Here is a 12,860-nt window from a genome sequence, read left to right as displayed (position 1 = left end):
AAATCTAAATTCAAAATTTGATAGAAAGACATATAATTATATAAAAACCGTAGTAAAAATGTACAATTTATTATAAAGGAATTGTATTTTAAATTTTGTTTTAGAGATATTCACTGACTTTGTAGTTATTAAAATCAAATTGGTTAGTTAGTCAAATTCCAAAAATTATGAAAAAGTTTTTGACTTTTGAAATATTAAAATGAAGGTTTATTTTAGACATTAGTTATGACATTTAAACACGATTAAAAATGGTCATTGGTCAAATATAAGACTATGAAAAGTATTAAAAGTTTGTTGCTAATTGGTCAAACTCCATATTTAGTCGGGTTTAAATATGTTATCAATATTAATCGTATTATATTTTCACTAACATTAAAATTAAAAGAGTTATAATGAGAATGTTAATTTGAATTTCAAATAAATGATTTAAATTAATAATCGGTATTTTTGTAGCCAATAACCTGTGATTGGTATATTCTACCAAAAATTCACAAACTATTATTATAAATCTTCAATAACATTGACAAATGTTAACGATCAAAATAAAGTTTCTTGATAAATGGTGATGGTCGGTTAATTTGTATATGTTCTAGTTCGTTTATTATTTAGTTTTAATCGTTTATTTTAGGAACTTCGATAATTCATACGTGCATTATTGGATTTCAGGTCACAATCAATTTGGACCTGTTATGGCACGGAATAAAGACCCGGGTTGTCCAGCATGCGAAACGAGGAGATTTATAGATGATTTCCGGTGACAAATCCCATTGCGATACGCGATGGGCTTGGTCGAAGGCCCATCGCGTATCACTATGGGTTTTAATTCTGATGTTGACTTTCTGGTCCATCGCGATACGCGATGGACTAGTGAAGACCCCATCGCGTATCGCGATGGGTTGTGCAGACGGGAAAATTAGGTTAAAAACATATTCTTCATCATAAACAACGCTAACTCTGTTTTTATCAACAAGAGGCGATTCCAGCAGTCCAAGAAGGCGATTTTCACCACCATAGCTCGTTCCAAGACCTTACACATGATTCATATCATCCATATTGAAGATTTAACGATGTCAAGGCTCGGCTAATCTCCTAGAATCGCAGCTGGGATGTATCGTTTGTAATCCTTACAGTTTTTTCTCATGTGATTAAGAACATTCTTGTATTATTATTGATGATTGATATATGATTATTGATGTTTGGTATTTCTGCGTGTTCAATTGATTTAGATTTACGTTAGTCTGAACGATTTGTTACCAGTTGCTAGATAATTGATCATATGATTGTTTGGTTAGATTGAATATGATAAAACATACGATTGCCCTTAACTGGCAAGGACTGTTTGATAACCAGTGCCGTGTGTAAAGTGATTGTTAATGTCTAAGGTTTTGTCTGATTGATCAGATGTAGTTAATCGTTAATAATTAATCTGTTAGGTTGCATGAGATAACTGTAGGTTGCTTACTTGAATTCCCGGGTGTGATTTGCTTTGTTAATTGCTTGAAACTCGTTTACTTGGGTGTTACTTAATTCTCTAAATTCACTTTAATTGTTTGTGTGATCAGCACTAAAACCAGTTACTTCATAATATTAAATTTGTACACGGATCACATTGACCACATACTCCTGGTGGATACGATACCTTACTTATCCTATCTAGGTAGTTTAATTAGGTTTTTGATTGACTCACACGACGGTCATCAAAATGGCGTCGTTGCCAGGGAGTTAGTGCGCTTAGTGTTTTCGTGTTATTTGATTTTTGTGTTTAATTTTAATTTTAGCCTTAATTTTGTTTTCAGTTTTTAGTTTAAATTTTATTTTTCTATTTTACGCGGGGTGTGTTGTTTGTGCAGATAACATGTTTATGCACACCCGCCACTCGGGCAGACAGTCACCGTTAATTTTCGAGCCTGAAATTGAGAGAGTAGCTCGGCAGAACCGAGCCCATAACAGAAATTCAGAAATGGCAGATCAAGACTAGAACCAAAACCAACACCAAAACCAGAACGATAACCAGAACCAAGACTCACTCCCACAAAATAAGGCGTTTCACCCGGACAACATGCCTAACCCACCAGACTTCAATAACCTAAACACCATAATAACTCAGCTCGTGCTTCTAGAACCCGAAACCGAAACCTTAACCAGGCTGAACCAACAGTCCCACATAACACCCCAAACCGCAGAGTTCGGATTAACCTTGATGATGTTGTTCCTAGCATTCCAACAAATGATGAAGAAGATGGGGAAGAAAAAGATGAGAACCGAGGTTTGGAAGTTGAGGAAGAGGTTAACCGGTGGGTTAGAAGGAATCGGGCAGTTGAGCCCGAGAATGAGGGTTTTGAGATGGAAAATGAGGGAAATCAGAATTGGGATGAAGAGGTAGAAGAGCCAGTGAATCGAAGACGGGCTGAAGCGGTTAACAGAAATGGTTTGGGTCGAAACAGAGCGAATTGGGTGGAAAGGCCCGAAAGAGTTCGGTAGATTCAGGTGAACAGGGGTGGTATGGTAAATCCCAGGGGACGAAGGAATTTTGTAGCCCCGGTTCATGGTGTTAACAGTCGGTTCAGATCGGCTATCTCAGATGGAGCATCCCCGTTGGTTCCACAGGTACGAGTGCAGGGACAACCGACTTTTAAGTCCCGGCCGTCATACATCAACACCGTACCTCATTTTCACGGGATGGCTTCCGAGGACGCGTATTCTCATTTGACTGATTTTTCAGCTATCTACGGGTCGATTAGTGATGGTACTTATGATCAGGATGAGGTTCGGTTGCGGTTGTTCCAGTTTTCGTTAAAAGACAAAGCAAAGAACCGGTTTAACTCGTTACCGATGCACAGTATAGGGAATTGGGCTGAGATGTAGCAGTTGTTTTTAAACGAGTATTATTCGCAATCGAAGATAAGTGAGGCCCGAATTGAGATCCAAAACTTTTCACATGTCGGGTGAACTATTCCATGAAGCTTTTACTAGGTATAAGGATATGATCAGAAAATGCCCACACCATCAGATTGAACTGTGGGAACTGGTAAAGTGCTTTGTTGATGGTTTGACATACGAGGACCGAAAGCATCTAAAGGCCTCGTGTAATGGTCAGCTGCTGAATCATCCTGAAGAGGATGATTAGCATTTCTTGGAATTTATGTGTGAAGATTCAAGGCAGAAGCAGCAGCTGAGAGACGAAGACGTGGTACTTCCTCCAGGTCAGTCAAGTCAGTCACGAGCGAGTTTGAAAGAATTGCTGAGTTAGAGCGTGAACTAGCTGGGTACAGAAAGGGTAAGAAGAAAGAAGTCGGGAAAGTTGGAGTGAAATTCCCTGTTTGTGAAGATTGTGGTAAGCTAGGGCATAAGGCAGAAAATTGCCCTGAGTTTTATGATGACTAGGAGGATGAACCCGAGGAAGTTAATTATGCTTACGGGGATTCCAATGGTCAAGGGTTGAATTCAAACACCTATCAACCGGGCCTGAGGAATCACCCGAACTTTCGTTACGGGAACACGTCAAGACAGTTGAACCCGAACTTTCAAGGATCGAGCCAGCACATGTCGCAGGGTAATTACTGCCAGGGTGGTTATCAGCAGCAGCAAGGTTTGTATGATCAGAATCGGGGGTATAACAGAGAAGGTAACCGGGGTGGAAATTCATTGGGTAATCAGGACTAGCAGAGGGGGTCCTCGGTAAATGCGGATGAGTCTGTGCACTCAAAGTTGGATGCATTGATGAAGATTATGGCAGATCATAAGGCTGAAACGAAGAAATAGTTTGAGTTACATGATAAGTCAGCAGAGGCAATGTCAAAGCATATTGGTCAGCTCGCAGCAGATATGGCAAAGTTGCAAAATAGTGCAGGTCAACTCCCGAGCGATACTACAGTCAACCCGAGCCATTACTGCTCAAGCTCCAAGAAGGGAAACAATGTGCACATCAACGTTGTAAGTCTCTTACCTCATTTTTGAAATTTCTGTTGTTGAAGTTGATTCACCACCACATTTTTTTGAGGGGGTGGTGGAAGATGTTAGTGGTGAGAGTGATTGTGTCGGTTAAAATGAATCAATTTTCCAAAATGAATCAGAACCAAAAACATATGAAATGTCTTTTTGTGAAAATTGCACATGTGAAAAATGTTTAAATGTTAAATTGACCAACATGAGAGATGAGGAGGTGGAGAATAATACCACCTCAAGTAAACTCCAAGACCCAGGAGTGCCGCTTTTATCAATTCAAATTGGGAAATTTAAAACTGATCGGGCACTTCTAGATCTTGGAGTATGTGTTAGTATCATGCCCGTTAGTTTATATGATCAGTATGAATTTGGCCCATTAGAAAGGGTAAACACCACCGTGGTGTTGGCGGACCAAACTCATACACTTCCCCGGGGCATGGTGACTAATGTAATGGTTCAGGTGGAGGAATTTATCTACCCAGTTGACTTTCTTGTACTTGACTATGCTAAACGTGTGAATAATACACAACCACAAGTCATATTGGGTAGACCATTCCTTGCCACAGCACATGCGGTGATTAATTGTGCTAATGGGATATTGGAAATTAAGTGTGGAGATCGTGATAAACGGTTACCATTGTTTGAAAATGCTATTAACCATGTTGTTGACAAGTGTGAATCCTTTAGCAAGGATCACACAAAAGAGAAATATTTTGTGACTGACAGGAATGAGCTAAGGAGTAGCATGAATGTGAAAGGATGGAATGAGATGTTTCATGGAGTTAGAGATGGTGAGGAAGCAACTACAAGAAAGGGAAAGAAGACGAAAAAGAAAGAGGTAAAGAAACCGCCAGAAGTAAATGAAAATGGCAAGATCATGGCGTGCCAAAAGGTTGGGAGGAATCTCTTGAGGAGCGTGCATGTAACGAGAAGGCTGCACGGGGGTAGGCCAGACGCCCCCCTTGAATGTCATAAAATTTTCAAAAGGGTGGTATTTGTACATTTTGTATATTTTTAGTTTGCATTTTTTTATATATTACTAATTGTATTTCAAGCGTACCATCATAGCAAAATCTAAATGTGGGGATACCGCACCACGAGAAAAGTTGGGATTTTGATGCATTCGGTAAAGTTTTTTTTTTTTTCCGAAAACGAGGTTTCAGTTAAGCGACCCAGAGTGCTTTCATGTTCATTTTGCTGTGGTTAATCCAGGTACGTGTATATTATGTTGTAACCAAACTTTGTGGGTGTAGTTCGCTATAAACCCTCACGAGACCCCACTCGTCCTCCCGGGCTACCAGGAGGTTTTCAGGGCTTGTTGCATATGCTAAATGCAATCTTGATTCCTACGAAAGTGAGTTAGGTCTTTTAACGTTTTAACTTGTTTAACAAAATTTATTATGAAACGATTTAATTTGGCTCGGTAATTGTTTTAATAAAATTAACATAAATCAATTTGTATAACTCTTAAAAGACCTATGTCTTACACTTGTGAGAAGCTTGCTTCTACACGTCTCGAGATTTGCAGGTTCGGTTGTCAATTTTGGAACTTGGTTGAGACGAGAGTATACGAGTGTTTACAAGAGTTCGCGAGCCGACTGGTCCTTTCCAATCTCGTTGATATCAGGTGATTTCAGTTTCATAATCTATTTTGTTTTTATTAGTTTAAATGTTAAAAGTGTAATTGTATAATTGCTAGTAGAACCATCACATTTGAGCCCCGAGTTTTAAATTGATTAACAGTCAAAAATTCAATTTCAACCCCGTCCCTCAAATGTTCATTAATTGTTTAACTATTTTAACATTGAGGACAATGTAAACCTCAAGTGTGGGGATGGGGGAAATTTGAAAATTTTAACCCGATAGTGTTAGGGCATGAATTTTATGCTGAGGATCCTTAATCCTTAACTATCTTATGGATAGATTATCCTTGAGATATGTAACAGGTTATAAAGGATCAATGATCCTCGGTGTTATTTGTTTACTAATGATTGCGTTTAGTATGGTGGTGTGTTAGACAGGTATAACAATTTTAAGGCGTGTTGCATCAATTATCCTCATGGAGTATTCTCTAGCTGGAGTATGGATCCAGGATCCTTATTGAGCATAGCTAGTAATAGACGAATTTGTGTGAAGACTGATGTTTAAATATCAACAACGGCTCTTAGACTTGTTCTTCCACTTATTTCGCTACTGGAATTCTATGGCACGTGGTCAAAGTGATGGGAGTGGCTAGTGGAGGACTTGCGGATTATTAGGAGTTATTGTTAATTGTATTTTCTTTATAATTATCGAGTTATGATCGATTAGGGGACACTTGTACTCATACGCACCCTAGAGCAGAAGCAATTACTCTCTCTACTCACTAGTTTACTTTGTAACATCGATCATAAACTCCACAACACTTGTAACCACCTTTTACCATTAATAAACTTGACGGTGATAGTTTTCACCGTCCGAGGGTTTTTTATGTCGGAGATTAATATAATCACGTACCATCCGACCAAAGATTATCTTGTTAATCTTTGACCGAAGCAATTCGACCAAAGATTACCTTGCTAGTTTTTGACCGAAGTAAGATTATCATAATCAAGGGTTTTTTCCCTCTTGATCAAATCATTGTGTTCACCAATAGCTCGATTATACATTCACTTTTATCGTGTTAGCACTATGCCTCACTTGACAGATTTGGATACATTATCCTTAGCTGATTTTTATCCAAAACAATTTGGCGCCCACCGTGGGGCAATTGGTGCTATAATCCATATTATTCCTATTGTTTTCAACCTTTTCACACCCATATCACTATCAATGGCCTCTCAATCAACCTATGCTTCATCAACCATGCCGTCTACGGTTCCTCTCTCATCAAGGACTTTGTCGCCGATGCCTCCGCCAATAACGGGAGCACCACGGCTCGCTGCTGCTGGAAGCAAGACACAGCTTCCAGTCTTCCAGAGCTCAAGAACCACTGCTGCCACCCCGGTGGTTAGTACTAACAATGATGTTTCATCTATGTTTTCGCAGGTTAAAGCATATATGGAGAAGCAGAACAAGACCAATCAAAGGATCCTTCGTGAGATAGAAGATCTCAGGAAGAATAAGAGGCCAATGGAGGATCACACTCCCCTGATACCCAGGATGCTGGATTTCACTAGTCCAGGATCCATGGCTCAGTTTACTCAAGAATCATCTATCCTTCAACAAAGGTCCATGGGTCAACAGATTCAAGGATCCTCACTGTTTCAGCCAGGATCATCTTGTTGGGTTCGTAGGCCTTGTTGGCCCGGTTTATTATATGAAGTCAAAAGAGGAGACGGGTGTGGGCGGTCGGGCCCAAGCCCGGCCCGGTTTAGATTTCTTGCATAATAATTTACTAACCCTAGTTCAGTCTCTATATAAACAACATTATGTACTTGTAATATTTGTCACTCAATAAAGATATACCTAGTTGCCACCCGTGGACGTAGGTCAGTTTAGACCGAACCACGTTAAATCCTCGTGTTCGTTTACTGCTTTCGTGTGTGTGTTCAGTTTCGTGTGTGCGTTTAATCCTAACAAGTGGTATCTAGAGCTTAGGTTCGGATCACGCGAAGAACACGTTGAACCATCCGAGTCGCCGCCAAACCATCCAGCCGCCGCCACCCTACTGCGCTAGGGTTCCGCCGCTGCTACGGTTTTCCGATTGTCGTTAGGGTATACGCCGCCGCCGCCGCTGTTTCGCCGCTGCTAAACCCAGCCCGACGATCACGACTAGGGTTCAGTCGAGCAACGCATCACCACCGCGTTCCGCCGCTATCAACCGCAGTTCGCCGCCACTTAGCAGATACGATTAGATCTGACGTGGAAGGCAGTGGGTTTCAATTTATTTGGTCCTGGGTGCTGTTCGCGAAGAAAATAGTGAAAAGATATGCTATTATTTTCTTGGGACTTGTGAGCCATGGCATTCATGGAAAAGTGAAAGATTACTTCCTTTTCTTCCTTGTTATTCGTGGCAGAAGACCAAAGAGAAATAAGATTATTTTTATTTTTTCTTTTTTTTTCGTTTTGCTATTTGACCAAGATATTGAAACACATTTTTTTGGTTAAGCAAGAACGAGTTAAGACAACAAATCAAGATCCTATTTTTGTTGAAGAACGGTTGTCGAGTCAGAAGAAGCGTTAAAGAAACCAAGAACCAGTACCAACCGCGTTTGTCAGGTTTTATCGTTTCAGTTTCTGATTTATAGTTCGTATTTCCGCTGCGTATAAATAGGTTGATTGTTTAACAGAGTTCAGTAGAACAATCGTTAAGTTCAGGCTCGTGTTGCTGTGTCTGTCTCTGTTTTATCCAGTTTTTCGTTTTAGTCATTGCCATGGCAGAAGACGGAAAGGTTTCGATACAGAAGTTTGACGGACAGAAGTTCGGTTGGTGGAAGATGCAGATTGAGGCACTACTTTGTCAGAAAGACTTGGATGTAGTGTTCGAGGATGAAAAACCAGAAAAGTTGTCAGAAGCAGATTGGAAGAAGTTAGACAAGAAAGCTAGGGCTTGTATTACATTGTCGTTGTCGGAAGATGTGGCGTTTAACGTCATGAAAGAAACCACAGCCCGTGGTATGATGGACGCACTATCCAACATGTATGAGAAGCCTTCGGCAGCGAATAAAGTCTATCTTATCCGAGAGCTAGTGACAACAAGAATGAAAGAGGGTGGGTCAGTTACAACTCATATCAATAATCTTAATTCGATCTTGTCCCGCTTAGTGTCAGTTGACATTAAGTTTGATGATGAAGTTCAAGGCCTCTTGTTATTATCCTCTTTGCCCGACAGTTGGTCGCAAACAGTGACTGCAGTTTGTAGTTCGTCTACAAATATTACTTTCGATGGGATTCGAGATCTGATTCTGGGAGAAGATTCAAGACGCAGAAGTTCAGGTGAATCATCAGGCAATATGCTAGTCACAGAAGGTAGAGGTAGGGGAAAACAGCGAGGCAGTGGGAGCAGGAAGAGGAGTCAGTCTAAGACTCGTAAGGATATTGAATGTTGGGGTTGTAAAGAGAAAGGACACTTCAGGAATCAGTGTCCGAATGGTAAGAAAGAGGTGAATGTTACAGAAGACGACACAGATGACGGGGTCAGTAGTGATGAGGCTTTGGTTTGTAGTGTTGAGAGTAGCGTTGATGCTTGGGTGATGGATTCTGGTGCATCGTTTCATGCCACTCACTGTAGTGAAACGATGAAGAATCTTAAATTTGGGGATTTTGGAAAGGTTCGACTAGCGAATGATGATATTTTAGAGGTTACGGGTATGGGAGACGTTGATTTGATAACTTCAGCCGGTACTTCTTGGACTTTGAAAGACGTGAGGGTTATTCCAAGTTTGAAGAAACGTTTGATTTCAGTTGGGCAGTTGGATGACCAAGGGCACGATGTTAAGTTCGGGAATGGGCAGTGGAAAGTAGTCAAAGGGAATCTCGTGGTTGCTCGTGGCAAGAAAATGGGTTCGTTGTATATGGTCGATATGTCACCGAAAGGAGTGGATCCAGTTTTGGTGAAAGACAAAGTCCAGTTCACAGAATCTCGTGGGCAGAAGAAGGTTCGTTTTGCAAGTAACAAACCCAGAGCCAAAGTGAAGATTCAGGATGAACGAGCTAGGAAGGTTAAATTAGTTGGGGGACATCGTGACAGTGGGAGCACAGGTCGTGTTTCAGTTACAGTTCCAGGTCGACAGTGGATTAAGAAAACCAGTATTCCAGCTGTAAAAGTCTCTCCAATGAATTACTTGCTGAATATGGAGAGTGTTTGTTCTCAGGTTATCTCAGGATCCGGTAGTTCGTTACAGTGGGAGCCGGTAGGGACAGAGAACGGGTCAGGGGCAGTTTCAGCCATGACTGACGTGTTGGAGCTCCGGGGAGCTTCAACGGGCCTTCAGGTTAATTGATGAGAAGGCGGTGGCAACTAGAAGAAGTTTAATGTTCAGATTACAGAAGTACAATCAGGAGTGCAGACGAGAGTACTCAAGGCCTCCGAGTGGGAGATTGTTGGGTTCGTAGGCCTTGTTGGCCCGGTTTATTATATGAAGTCAAAAGAGGAGACGGGTATGGGCGGTCGGGCCCAAGCCCGGCCCGGTTTAGATTTCTTGCATAATAATTTACTAACCCTAGTTCAGTCTCTATATAAACAACATTATGTACTTTTAATATTTGTCACTCAATAAAGATATACCTAGTTGCCACCCGTGGACGTAGGTTAGTTTAGACCGAACCACGTTAAATCCTCGTGTTCGTTTACTGCTTTCGTGTGTGTGTTCAGTTTCGTGTGTGCGTTTAATCCTAACACATCTATCCTTCAACAAGGTTCCATAGGTCAACAAACCCTCGTACTTCCAGCAAGGATCATCTATCCTTCAACCGGGGTCCATGGGTCAACTAGCTCAAGGATCCTCAACTTTCCCACAAGGATCATCCATCTTTCAACCAGGATCTTCTGGGTTATATCACCAGGGATCCTTCTTTCAGAATCAAGGATCCACCGGACTTCAGCATCAACGATCTTCCGAAGTTCATGAAGGAGATATAATCCCCATGCAAACCATAGCTTCTCGAGGACCTACTCCTATTGCAGACTCCTCTTATCCCAACTACTCATCCGGGATGCCTACCTTCACCCAGCAAAGAGGTAACTCGTATGATCCTATATCCTTTAACGCTAACCATGGTCCCGTGCAGGATGCAGGTATCAACCAAGCTATGGCCAAGGAGCTACATAGGCTCAAGGATATGATATCCAGTGTTCCCGGGGTGATACGGCCTATTCCCGAGATACCTGAGGAGAGTCACAAGTTATCCAGATTTTCTCCACCTATCTGTGATGCTGAAATCCCGAAGCGATTCCAAACCCCCAACATGAAGACTTACGACGAAACCACTGATCCTGAAGAACATGTGGCACAATACAGAGAGAGAATGGAAATCAACCCTATCCCGGAGAGACTCAAGGAAGCCTGCTTGTGCAAAGGCTTCGGATCCACACTCACAGGATCATCATTAAAATGGCTGCTAAGTCTTCCTCCTTTCTCATTTACTTCTTTTTCACATTTAGTTAACTTGTTCAACAGCCAATTTTCCTGTAGTAGGAAATTTGAGAAGTTAACTAGTAATTTATACCGAGTTATCCAACATAGTGATGAATCCCTAAGGGATTTTGTTACGAGGTTCGGAAGGGAAGCTCTAGAAATCCCTAATCTTGACATGGCTACCGCTGTTGAAGCTTTCAAGATGAAACTTCAGAAGGGCTCCCCCTTTTATAATGATCTTGTGATGACTCCGTGCAGGAACCTAGATGAAGTAAGAAACAGGGCACTCAGATTCATACGTTTGGAAGATGACAGGTGGATCCAGGATCGTCTGGGGAGTCAAACAAAACAAGAATCCTCTAACAAGAAGCAAGGATTCTCATTCAAGAACAACAACTCGAAGCCCTACTCCAAATTCAACAACCAAAACGTCAGAGCTGTTGAAGAGGGGGATGATGATGAGGACTACCCCAGCCTTTCAGAGTACTGTTTCTCCGTAGATACCCATGGTTTAATTTGTGCCATGAAGGATCTAGGGAAGAAAGAAAGGTGGCCACGAAAGAACGAGAAATCGACCGCCTTCAAAGACAAGTCTAAGTGGTGCGCTTTCCACGAAGATTTTGGCCACACGACGGATGAGTGCATTGGCTTAAGGAGGGAGATCGGATACCTCCTGAGCAAGGGCCACTTCAAAGAGCTTTTGGGAAGGAAGAAATCCAAGATCCAGGATCCTGAAGATTTTCCACAAAAAGCAACGCCACCACCACCAGACGCTCATGTAATCAACTTCGTCTGCAGAGATTATGACATACTTCAAACTTCTTGTCCTGAAGAAGAGTTCAAGCAAGACGATGAGAGAAGGCCACTCGTCCCCACTACTCGAGTAACTGGTGAAAAAATATTCTTCGATTCGAGCATCCAGGATCCTCACCAGGATGAACTTGATATACAAACGGTCAATTTCATCTCTGGAGGATCCGACATATGTGGAACATACTTTTCCGCAGCAAAAAGGCTCGCCAAAGAGATCAAGTTGGACAACGGAGACCAACCAATAGTATCCACCACTTTAACGACGGATAAACAAATCTTCTTCGATGAAGAAGATAAACTGAACATCCAGGATCCTCACCATGACGGTTTAATTATTACTTTATCTATCGCTAACCACTATATACGCAGGATCCTAGTGGACGGTGGGAGCTCAGTCAACATTATCCAGCACGATGTCCTCAAGAAAATGAACATTCCAGATTCCGAGATCGTCCCAAGAACATCAGTGCTAGTCGGATTCAGCGGAGAAACTAAGAAGACATTGGGGACATAAACCTGCCAATTTATATAGAAGGGTTAAATTCATACAAAAAATTATGCGTTATTGATAACCTTTCTTGTTGTAATGTCATTTTAGGTAGGCCCTGGCTGCATAGAATGAAGGCGGTGGCCTTAACTTACCACCAATGCATCAAACTACCTACCCCATGGGGAGTTGTGAAGATAGTTGGTGATCAAGCAGAGGCCAGGAATTATTATTCCTCATCAATGAAGCCAACAGCCAAGCAGACTATAGCATAGCAACCACATCAACATCCTAGGGACGTGCTGGAAGCCCGGGAGAAAGAATTAAAGGAAGTATCCTTGGACCCCGAGGATCCAGATATAAAAGTGTTCCTAGGATCCAGTATCCCGAGTAAGATCGAGGAGGATTTGGTATCCTTCTTAGCACGAAGAAAATCTACCTTTGCCTTCAAACATTCAGATATGACAGGTATTTCAAAGGAGGTAATCACTCATAAAATCGGCCTTGATCTATCTATTAAACCCTTCCATCAGAAGCGAAGGAAATTCGCTCCTGAG

The sequence above is a fragment of the Bidens hawaiensis genome, unplaced genomic scaffold (assembly GCF_021521415.1).
Source record: "Bidens hawaiensis isolate Kalapana, Puna unplaced genomic scaffold, B.hawaiensis_p1.1 tig00002866_1, whole genome shotgun sequence".
Classification (NCBI taxonomy): Eukaryota; Viridiplantae; Streptophyta; class Magnoliopsida; order Asterales; family Asteraceae; genus Bidens; species Bidens hawaiensis.
This window is presented reverse-complemented; position numbering follows the sequence as displayed.